Genomic DNA, 12,618 nt, shown 5'->3' with positions numbered 1-12,618 from the left:
CATGTTTGGACCAAGGCTGTAATGAGGTCAGAAGATTAGTGGCCTTGGCAGAACCCAAACTGAGCGTCTGTGAGCAGGTTATTGTTAAGCAAGTGCTGCTTGAAAGCACTGTCGACAACGCTTTCTATCAGTTTGCTAATGATTGAGAATAGACTGATGGGGATGGGGTAATTGGCTGGGTTGAATTTGTCCTGATTTTTGTAGACAGGACATAGCTGGGCAATTTTCCACATTGCCAGGCAGATGCCAGTGTCGTAGCTGCACTGCAACAGTTTGGCTAGGGGCGCGGCTAGTTCTGGGGCACAAGTCTTCAGTACTACAGCCGAAATGTTGTAAGGGCCCAAAGTCTTTGCAGTATCCAGTGCCTTCAGTCACTTCTGTATGTCCCGTGGGCTGAAGACTGGCATCTGCGATGCTGGGTTCCTCAGGAGGCAGCCGAGATGGATCATCCAGTCGGCACTTCTGGCTAAGATGGCGGAAATGCATCAGCCTTGTCTTTTGCACTGATGTATTTGGTTCCCCCATCATTGAGGATGGGGATATTTGTGGAGCCTCCTTCTCTTGTTAGTAGTTTAATTGTCCACCACCATTCAAGACTGGATGTAACTGATTAAATTGACCACCCACCTTCATTCAGCAGGCAGCCAGTCCACATCCAGTTCTGCCATTGAGAAACTTACTCAGCGGTGGGACTGCATTGGGGATCTATTCTGACATGGCTCCCAGCTATTTTTCCAGACACACCTCCCACCTGCTACTCCAGACAGGAAAATCCTGCCCAATGTTTCAGCTATATACCATTAAATAAAACTACTCTATAAAGAATGTTCAAAGTGGGTCACTTGATACCTAATCAACACAGTTGACTGCCTAATGGGTTCATACCACATTTGTATATGTGCTATAATAGCTCACAAGGAGTGCATTCTGAGTGCACTAGGTGTTTGCACACGAAAGGTCCCTCTTGGAACTTCTAACCAAAAAGAGAAAAAAAATTGTATTTGGTATAATTTGTAAATAAGTATGGGAAATGTAGGAATCCATGGAGTATAAAAAATGTGATTATGTTTCAGTTGTTGATAACTTTTAAGAGCTGTATTTTGAAAGTACTGACACCCGAAATGTTAATCCATTGATTTTCTTTTTAATATCCTGCTGCACTTTTTCAACATTTTCTGAATGTCAAACATGGTTTCATATTTTGCCTATCAAAAGACAGATTTCAAACAAATGTGATACTTGCAAGAATGTCATGCATTTGATTTCTAATGTTATATTCAACGACTGGTTGACTGGGAAACAATCACTGCTTCTTTCCTTCCTTCTTGCTGTCTGGTTTCTTTTTTCTGTCCTATTAAAAAACTGTTGGAAACAGTATTTATTGCTAGACTTTGCCTTGAGTGATATTAGTACTTTGACTTTGAAGATCTCTGCAAGTGCATTGATTGTACTTGAGATAATCCCACATGATTAGGTCACACCAGTCAAGGAAGATGCAAAACAACAGAGAAAGTAGGAGTAGCAAAAGCCTTTTTCAAAAATAAAGCAATAACATTCTTGCTGGCCTGTACAGTTACCATGAACTAAGACCAGTTGCTCAGGGTAAAAGCAGCTATATATCATTTTTATGAAAAATATTTACCCTTCCCTTTCGTGCAATACATGCCAATTGCTAATTTAGGAAAATAAATGATTGTTTGGAACAAGGAGACAATAACACAATTTTCATTTCAGACGGTAAGCGAAGGCTATCAAACTGACATTTTCATAGCTTGGCTATAATAATATTAAAGGTTCCTCCGTATGCAGTTTTTGGTGCACCCACTTTTGTTGTATTAATGCATTGATTGACTTAATTCAGACGCAGGGCTCAAACTCTCTTTGATTTAGGTAGCAGTGTACTTATTGGATAAGATCCTTAGCTAGTTTTGGCAATGCAAATGGATTGTAATTCGGGGAGTGGAAAAAATAAATTAAAAATGAAAACGTCCTTAAGCATTAGTTGGATTATCCAATTTATAGTTAAAGAGTTTATTGGCACGATAAGTATAAAGAGTTTCTTTACCATTTAACCCCAGTCTCACCCCAAACTTTTGCAGCAATGCAAACAAACCCATTGTTCTCAGTATTGTTGAGTAGATATACTGTTTATAGTAACCAAGTGCATCCGTTTCAGTAAGAGATCAATACACGTGGGCCTCAATTTTTCAGGTGGTAGGCGGGCTCGGTGGGAGTGGACAGGGGTGGTTGCGGAGCCGATCACCTCCCGCGATCGGCTCTGCACCGCCATTTTACGCAGGAGGGCCAATTAAGACCCATCCAGCGTAAAACGCCAGCCATTGCACTCAGCGCTACCTGTGCGGACAGGGGGAAGAGAGAGAGTTGGGGCCAGCGCTCTTTCATGCATGCGTGTGAAAGAGCGCTTCAATTTCCCTGAGATATGGAGCTGCTCTGGCACGTGCACACCAAACAAAACATTGCGAGACAGCACGCTGACGTTTGTGTGTCGGCATTTCGAGCACGCCCCCCCACACCGACTGAAAAATCCTGCCCATGGATTTTGCTCTCAGTGATGAAGGAACACCCTCACTGACAGCTTCCCAAAGACTCTTTGTGGTGTTGTCAGGGGAAATTTCCTCTAACCTGGCATCTTTCCTGAGCAGTGCCCTCTACCAGGGATTGCTGAATCTACAGATAGTGCAAGCAACAAGGTGGCTCTCCAGCCAATCAGACCAAAGTAGCCCTCACTGAGACACACAGGGTTGGCTATTTATTGGAGCCAGTTACATAGGAAGCCAAAGTTTTGGGCAAAGCTTCGGATGGGAAACCAGGAAACCAGTTGGGTGGGGAGCATTCTGGAATGGGTCGCAGATCTAATCTACGACCCTGGGGAGGGAGAGTTGGTGATTCCTGACCCCAGAGGTCCAGTCCCACACCCAGGGAGTGGGTGGGGGAAGGGGGCAGGGGAGCAGGGCTGAAATGTGGGTGGTTAAACACCACATCTTGGGTGTGTCAGTGGAGTGGGGTGGGGGGGGGGGGGGTCCTTGTTGTTGCTGATGGCAGGATGTCAATCCCTGACTCTGGAGGTCTTTGAATTAGAGAGACTTTGATGAGATGAGCATGGGTACTTGGGCAGGAAGCACTGCAGTTCCTTCTGGCCCAAAAGCACTGCTGTAAGAGGCACTTACCTGATCCAGGAAGCCTCACCTCACTTCAGCTGTCGAATTTCCTGACACCTGGGAGACCCAGCCTCCCACTGCACAGTCGGTTAAATTAGAGACTACGAGCCTCATAAACATGGTTAAAATGTCAGCACACCTCCTGGGAGCCTATTGAAGAAGGGTCATACGGACTCAAAACGTTAACTCTGTTTCCCTCTCCACAGCTGTTGCTATACCTGCTGAGTTTTCCCAGCATTTTCTGTTTTTGCATCAGATTTCCAGTATCCACAGTATTTTGCTTTTATCTAAGCAGGAAATATAGATTAGATTTAAATAATATACAGGCAGTGAAATAAAGATTGGAAAATACAGATGGTTAAAGGGAGAGAGATAAAAAAAACAGATGGACAGATTGAAAAAAAGGGTTTTTTTCAAATCCCCAACACTAATTATCACGAGAGAATGAGACTCCACACTGGAAAAATTAATTTTTCAGGTCCAGAGAGTTATGTGCTAACTATTATTATTTATAATGCCATTAAAAATTCACTTTCCCCTTGAATTCACCTTTTCTCCTGTTTCGAAAGTGGAACTAGAAGGCAAGTCCCCAAAATGCATTTCTTTGCAATAATTTCAATGCTGAGTCTATCAATGAGGATTGCAGTAGTACACCTTGTAGAGCATCAGGGTACCTCTGATAGCAACTTCCAGATTTCTGTGTTTAACTATGAACGTGCCTATTCCAGTAGTTACTGACAAATTTCCTCCATTATAAAGATGAGCTCTAATGGCCTCACTGTTATTATCATTGCAAATTCTGGGCCATGTTATACCAGATAAATACAAACGAAATAAGCAACTTCAAAAGTAAGGAGCCAAGCAAACACAGGGCAGAGCTCGGAGTTAATTGTGTTTTTCTTGTATATCATTAGACACAGCAGAGACAAATGTATCAAGAATAGATGTTTCAAGTAGAACTGATCCTAGTCATGACTGAAGCACAAAATCCTGGAGCCGTATTGGACTATCAATTTGCATCAGATTTTCCATTGCTTAATTTATGCTACAGCAAAACTCAGAATCAGCAAATAGTGGATAAATTGTTCATGCAGAGATTCAGATGATGGTAATGGGAAAGGGTTCCAAAGAAGGGGGAGCAAAACGCTTTGCTGCTGGCAGCCTGTGAACAATATTTGGATTAATATAAATTGAGGGATAGTGCTGATGGTTCATGTTTCTGGCATAATCATACAGTTTGTTTTGATATTAATGATGTTGTGGGTGATCAGAACTTTTAAGCCAGATTCTGTGATTATGCCAGTTATGTCTCAGTGATTCCAGAGACTATGGCCCAGAGTAGAGCTTTAACTATATGAAATCCTGGAGCAAGAAAGGTCTGCCTGCAATATGCCAAATTCTAGCATTGGCAGTTATAACTTTATACAACATTGAAGCTGCCAATGTTGATAATTAAGATTGTGCTTTCTAGTTTAATTCTTGCTAATTAATAAAAAAATAATTGGATGGCTACTTATGTTGAGTGATTTCCAATTGAAGGGGTTTTCCATGTACAAGTGAAAGGAGCTATCTATAATTTTCCTTCAATAAATCCCCAGTCTTGGTTCTCCCAACATACTCATCCTTCTCCTTGGAGAAGCTGTATGACAACAACACTGAAATACAATGGCATATTGGTGAGGACTTTGCAGCCAACAGTGTTCCCTTCCTATGTCCTCAACATAATGCAATAAAGCAAAGTGCCAAAAACAGCACTTCGAGTTTCACAGCTCATACGAGCCCGAGGCTGAGATTTCTTACAAGTGCGTACGGGAATAGCTTCTATTACATGCTGAATTCCTGAATATGCACATCACATGGGCACACTATCCAATTTAAGGCCCTTCAGTTAGCTGTTCAGATAATTGCCCAAGGGAAAATTGAAACCCTAGGTCTCAAATACTACAAGTGGATGAAGATAAACAATCTGTGTGCCTTTCATAAAAGTTAAAACAACAAATATTTGTCTTAATTTTGATTCTGTACAATTTCAGAATGGCTAACTATAATTCCAATCCTAGTTTAGTTTGGACCTTAACTTGCATATTTTCCATTTCAAGGGGTAGTTCAAGAAAAGGCTCATCTAAGTCTCATCCAAGAATATTCATGAGAACAACTCTTGCTGCCCTTCCTATCTTAGTTTTATAAAAATTAATATCTTTAAATGAAACACTTATCATTCCACTCTGATCCCCTGATTAACGCTAGCCACTTAAAGCCACTGCAATGTATTATTCACCATAACAGCTTCAAAATCAGGCAGTTTGTTACCTCCAAAATGTATGTCCGTCTTTGCTGCAACTCCTCGTTTGAATCTTGCTAATCAGATTTCCACCCCTGCCACAGCATTAAAATGACCTTTAGCACACCATCCTCCTCCAATGCCTCTCCTCCATTCTCCACTCTTTCTGTCAGATCATAGCCAAAGTATCATCAACAATGGCTTTCCTTCACCTGTCACCTGCCCCACAATACCCTTATTCTTAGGTCCCACAAAGATATATGCCTAACGAACTCTTCTTCCTCTTCCATGTGCTGCCTTTGGTGATATCATCCAAAGACATGGGTTCACTGCTTCTACATGTATACAGATAATACCCTATTCAAGCATCCCATCACCACTCTCAAACCCTTCACTGCCTTTTTGTCAGCCCCCAGGTCAAACATTGAGCTTTAGATGAGTCACTATTTTCCCCTCCTAAACATTGGGGATAGGGTAGCAGGGTCATTTGAGACCTCAGGGGGTAGTCACCCTTCCTCTTTTGCGAGTCTCCCCAGGCCCAGGAAAGGGGCCCATGCTGAGGGTTATGAGACATGGCCAACAGTGGAACGAGCGAATTTTTGTTGCTGACGGCGGAAGAGCTAGAACCTTGAGGGACAATGGCTGCTTACAGGTGGAAGATCCTTCAGGGAGAGGACTTGTGTTCCCTTTAAGCACACATGAGAAAAGTAAGGGGAAATTACCTCATGTATTCAGTCCTTAGACATATTCCTTTTTGAAGTTGACCAATTAAACCAACTAATAGGCAAAGTCAGGGCCTCTTCCCGCCCCCACTGACATCTTACCAGCATGATGATGGGCCGCTCCCACATGGGGAAACCACCAGTTGAACCATGGCAGCCACCCAATCATTCTGGGGTAGGTTGGGAGCCTTCCTTATTGGCTGCTCCATGGTCCATGGAGGGCCTCCAACAGTAATGGCTGCCCCCGCGACTCTACTGCCAACGTTAGAGTTCAGCACTCCAATCACTGGGGCCTGCCTGCCTGGCCTTGGTACAGTAAAAAAAAACTTACCTATCCTTTGAGGGCGCCTCAGCATGGAAATTCCTCCTTCTCCTCCTTGCAGCCTCAGCAGTGGGCACCTCATCAATGAGGCTGCCTGGGCTGCAGAGCTACTAGCCCCCTGATAGGGTCGGTAGCTCTGGGAGGCAGGTCATCATCTTCAATTGGATGGCAGTCCTAATGGCAGCCTCTTAATTGGCCACCATTGGTAAATTGCCACTCAGGATCCCACTGCCCCTCTCTACGGGTTCACAACCTGCTTTCAGTCCCAGTGGCGAGAACAGTCTAGAGTCCACAAAGGCTAATGTTAAGTTTTCCTACAAGAAAGGTACTGCAGAAGTGTAAGTTGTTGAAGGACATTGATTCAATGTACATCGTTATCTCATTAGTCTATTAACTACTTGTTTATATCTCATGCTATGCTGTCCTACCCCCAGCTGCCTATGCCCATCTGCTAATGTATTTCTTTATTGACCACCTCTATTTTGTTTCAGGAGGCACTTGGTTTCAGTGTCCTACCTGAAATGTGAGATTTCTTTCTGTTTAATACATCCTTTTAACTCTGTTTCTCTTTGAACCTGTGCATGATTATAATTTGTTATTGACTTAATAGTTTTATGCTTTATGATCTCAGAAAGCAATCCCATATTCATTAGCAACCCCCATGTAATATATGTAAATTGCAGCTCCAGCTCTTGGTTTTATGCATTGTTGTTAGTGAAAAATCACATCATCGGACTGTGAATATATTTGAATTCATTATTGGATTGCGTACAATAGAGTGCAGATAGGATCATCTGTAACAAAAACAAATGGTCCTGATGGTTGCGGCAAACACAGGTAAACAAGATGTTGTGCCAACACAGAGATTTTTCTCAATACTCTGGAGTATATGTTACAATGGAAATATCTATGTCCTGTATCTTTCAAATGCACCTACTGCAGTAAAATGGTTATGAACAGACTTTGCCATGCAGTTCTATTATGGTACTTTTCCTTTTACCCTTACAGAGTTCCTCGCATAAAGAGTAGAAAAACCACATGACTCCTCTGAATAGCATTCTTAAGTTGCTCTTTGGGAGATGGTGAAGAGTATTTGGGAAGGTTTGCAAACTGGTTTAACCATCCTTGATCTCTTAGCACCTCCCCTGAAAGCAAGTTTAAAAACAAAGCATTACCAACCACTGATGCAAACCCTGACCCGATCATATCAGCCAATGGTGACATTTGGTCGTAGTAGATAAAATAATGTCAGTCTTCCAGTACTCCAGTCACATGCTTGCTGGGTAACATATTAGTTCAGCAAAACCAATCTGAAACCAACAGAGATGTACTGAGGCATGAAACTACCAATCAATAATCTCATTATACCAGACACAGAATTTTCAATAACTGCAGATAGCTGTTCAGTAAACCAGCAGTAATGGTGTCACAGTAGGTAATCCTCTTGTACAAATGCCATCACATAAAAGGGGCATGAAGATTAGGGGCAGTTGATGACTGCACAGCAAATGTACAAAATACATTCAACTGATGCTATAATATGTAACAAATGCCCAGGGAACAAGATCAAGATGCTGATTCAACTCTGGGTTCACAGAACTGCTATAAATGGCTTGATTATCGGTTACAGGCTTCAGACATCATCTGGAAAGCCAGATCGAATTTCTGAAGGGTAAATCGTGTTTAACTAATTTGATTGAGTTTTGCGATGAAGTGACAGAGGGTTGATGAGGTAATGTGGTTGATGAGTTGTACATGGACTTCCAAAAGGCACTTGATAAAATGCCACCTAATAGGCTTGTCAGCAAAGTTGAAGCCCATGGAATAAAAGGAGTGTTGGGCAGCATGGATATGAAATTGGCTGAGTGTCAGGAAACAGTAGTGGTGAATGCTTGTTTTTAGGTCTGGAGGAAGGTATGTGGTGAGTTCCTCAAGAATTGGTATTAGGGCTGTTACTTTTCTTAATCTATATAAAACGATCTAGACGTCAGTGTACAGGGCACAATTTCAAAATGTGCAGATGACAAAAAACTTGGAAATCTTGTGAGCCGTGAGGAGTGATAGAATTCAGGAGACATAGGCAAGCTGGTGGAATAGGCAGACCCATAGCAGATGAAATTTATTGCAGAGAAATGTGAAGTGATACACTTTGGTAGGAAGAACGAGAAAAGGCAGTATAAAATCAAGGGTGTCATTCTAAAGGGCGTGCAGGAATACAATGCTCTGGGGATAGAGATCACAAATTGTTGAAGGAGACAGGGCAATTTGAGAAAGTGGTTAATAAGACAAATGGGATCTTGGGATTTATAAATAGCCATAAAATAAAAAAGCAAGAAGTTATTATGAACCTTTGTAAAATGTTGGTCCAGCCTCAAGTTGTGTCCAATTTTGAGCACCACACTTCAGGAAGAATATGACGCATTGGAGTGGGTGCAGAAAAGATTTATAAGAATAGTTCCAGGGATGAGAGACTTCAGTTATTGTGATAGACTGGCGAAGCTGGGGCTGTTGTCCTTAAAGAAGAAAAGGTTCAGAGGAGATTTGAAAGAGGTGTTCAAAATCATAAGGGGTCAGGAAGAATAGATAGGGAGAAAATGTTCGCATTGGCAGAGGGCCAAGAGTCAGAGGACATCAATTTAAAGTGAATGGCAAAAGAAGCAATGGCAACATGTGGAAAAGTGTTTTTTACACAGTGGGTAGTTAGGATATAGAATGCAGTACCTGTGAGTTTGATGGAGGCGGATTCAATCATGGCTTTCAAACAATAATTATACAAAGAGAAAAAATTTCAGGATACAGGGGAAAAGGCAGGGGAGTAGGACTATCTGAGTAGCTCTTACATAGGGTCGGCATGGGCACAAAGGGTTGAATGGCCTCCTTCTGTACTGTAGATATTCTATGGTTCTATGATCATTACAACCCAGCATGATGGTCGCCAACAGGTATCCAATATTTATTCAATCTTATTTTACCCAGTTATAACTGCATTAAACTCTAGAATACACTCCTATTTTTATTTATTCTTTCATAGGACATGGGCATCACTGGCAAGGCCAGCATTTGCTGCCCATCCCTAATTATCCTGAGTGGCTTGCTAGGACAGTTCAAAGGGCTGGAGTCACATGTAGGCCAGACCAGGTAAAGATGGCAGATTTCCTTCCCTAAAGTGCATTTGTGAACTAGGTGGGCTTTTATGACTATTAATGATAGTTACCGTTACTGAAATGAGTTTTTAATTGAATTTAAATTCCACCAACTGCATTAGCTTGGGTGTCTAGATTACTGGTTGTGACCATTACCACTATACCACTGCCTTCCCCACCTTACACTTTTCACCTCATTTTCCTCCTTTAAGACACTCTTAAAACTCTTTGACCGAATTTATATTCATCTGACTCAATATCTCTTTATGTGACTTGATGTCATATTTTGTTTAGTAATGCTCTTGTGAAGCACCTTGGGTGTTTCATTATGTTAAAGGGAGCTATTTAATTTAAGTTGCTTTTTTCAAAAATTCTAATTATGTTGTCATCCCTTTGTTACCAACCACCACACCTGCCCCCCAACCCACCACCACCACCACCTCGCCTCTTCCCTTACCTCTCCAAATCTCTCCCCTAAATACGGGGTGACAATTCATGGAGAGCTTCTCACTCTCATCTTTCTCAAGTGGTCACTCGATCAAATCTATGGCTCAACAGTGAGTATTCATTTGTCATGAAACTGCAGGGCAGGGGCTGGAGGGGGAAGGTATCTATGGCTGAGTATAAACCAGGTCTCGATATCTGAGCACTTCCATCAGGAATCATTGGAAAATGAGGATGAGCAGAGACCAAGCTAATTTCCCCTTCCTAAATTAGATACACCGAAGCCAACTGCAGCAACTCTACTTCCACCCCCGCTTATAGCAGCTAGCTCAACTGCACAGGAATCAAACTCTATATGCCTCAGCTGCTGGCTGAGTCACATTGAACTTGTATTTAATCCCATTCAGTCTAATGAGATACACAGATAAAATCCTAAAATAAGACTTTTAGCCAGCAAATTGTAAAAGTCTTGGATCTTGACAACCTGTAGTTCTGTGGCTAGATCTTAAGTTTACATTAACTATTTATAACAGCCTTTGTAATATCAAGGAGCAGGTACAAATCGTTAATCACAATAAATTGTTTCCAATTCTGGAAATAGTTATGTGATAATCAAGAAATAAAAAAAACACTGATAGGATATTTTACTACTGGGTCCAACTGTTTTGCACCTTTTCAGCCATAATCCTCACACATTACTTTAAGTGTCTCGGAGTCAGAAGGTATTATTCCAAAGGCACAAAAATGCTGATTAGCATTTCAAACCAATACTGAGGGAGTATTACATCCTTAAAGGTGCCATTAGTTATGTTAAACTAAAGGCATGTCAGCCTGTTCAAGGAGGCCAACATTCATCCTTCAACCAACACAACCAAAAACAGATAACTAGTCACTTAGTTCATTGTTGTATGTGTGAACTTGTAGGCTAATGTGTGCACAACAAAACTTGTCAACCGATTATGAACTATTTTGGATGTCCTGATGATCAATGAAATAACCCCTGCTCCCTCTGCCAATTAGTAAAGTGCAACATAACCTTTATGAAAGTTCATCCTACTCTATTGACAAACAAAAATCAATTTCAAGGGTAGATTATTGACCAAGCTTCAAGGATTTTGAGTCAACTGCCAATTACCACAACTGACCTTGATGTTGGGTCATTAACTTAAGTGTTGAAACTAATATTAAAAGGCCAGTAGATTCACCCATACTAATTAAAACTTCTCATGTCTGAGTACATTTCCTATCAACTTTTTCTGTTCTAAATTCCTACATCCATAATTATAATGGAAACTGTCCATTAAATGTATCACACTGTAATGACAACGCTAGTGGATGCCTCAGTGTCACCAATGGTGGAAGGCCATAGCTGCCGAATGGCAAGTTTATGAAGAGGCTCTCACTTACCTGGGGGCCTCTTCATCTTCTCACCCACTGCCAACCTTGGGTGGTAAATGTCACTTCATCACTTAGGCAAGAGTCAAAATGCAATTCAGTTCCTGTTGATATCACAGAGCCCTGATTAGCCCTCAGATGCCTGAGGTCCCCAGTCAAGTCCGGTGAACAGCCCATCTACCTCCAAAGCCAGTGACATTAAAATAAAAGAGCAGTGGAAACAGGTGGGTAAGTGAAACCACACAATTTTAACAGCTTGCCCATTCCATTCCATTCTGACCCCAATGGTCTTGACTCCCAATGCGCAGCATCATTGGAGATGGAGGTACCATGAATAAATTTAGAAGAAGGGGTTCAATGCAGTGAATATAAAAGTGCACCAAAACAGTTAAAGCTACAGAATAAGATAGTAATGTGAAAACCAGCTTATTTTTCTTATATATTTACCCCAGCACATTTTTTTTTATTCATTCAAGTGATGTGGCCGTCGCTGGCTGGGCCAGCCTTTATTGCCCATCCCTAGATGCCCTTGAGAAGTTGTGGTGAGCTGCTTGCTTGAACCGCTGCAGTCCATGTGGTGTAGGTACACCCACAGTGCTGTTAGGAAGGGAGTTTCAGGATTTTGACCCAGTGACAGTGAAGGAGGGGCAATATATTTCCAAGTCAGGATGGTGAATGACTTGGAGGGGAGCTTCCAGGTGGTGGTGTTCCCATCTGTCTGCTGCCCTTGTCCTTCTAGATGGTAGTGGTCTTTGGTTTGGAAGGTGCTGTCTAAGGAGCCTTGGTGAATTCCTGCAGTGCATCTTGTAGATGGTACACACTGCTGCTGGAATCCCCCATCATTGAGGATGGGGATATTTGTGGAGCTTCCTCCTTCAGTGAGTTGTTTAATTGTCCACCACCATTCATGGCTGGATGTGGCAGGACTGCAGAGCTTAGATCTGATCCGTTGGCAGTAGGATCGCTTAGTTCCGTCTATCACTTGTTGCTTATGCTTATCTACCAGAAAAGGAGTCTGCTCCACAAATAGTTATACAATTAAAAAGATGAGATTGAATTGAAAGTGAAGAGGATCAATTGTATTAAGTCAGATGAAGATTGACATAATCCTGTATTGCATTAACTCCAAATA

At 41.9% G+C, this 12,618-nt stretch overlaps 1 protein-coding gene across 1 annotated transcript in view; it reads right to left on the bottom strand.

Annotated features, from left to right (window-relative positions):
• Window positions 1-12,618, bottom strand: part of LOC121285595 (voltage-dependent calcium channel subunit alpha-2/delta-1) — a 711,948-nt gene that overhangs the window by 306,026 nt on the left and 393,304 nt on the right. The gene's annotated exons all lie outside the window — the stretch shown is intronic.

Source organism: Carcharodon carcharias, chromosome 13 (genome assembly GCF_017639515.1).
Source record: "Carcharodon carcharias isolate sCarCar2 chromosome 13, sCarCar2.pri, whole genome shotgun sequence".
Taxonomy (NCBI): Eukaryota; Metazoa; Chordata; class Chondrichthyes; order Lamniformes; family Lamnidae; genus Carcharodon; species Carcharodon carcharias.
Note: the sequence above shows the minus strand (reverse complement) of the source record. Positions and strands in the feature narration are given on the sequence as shown.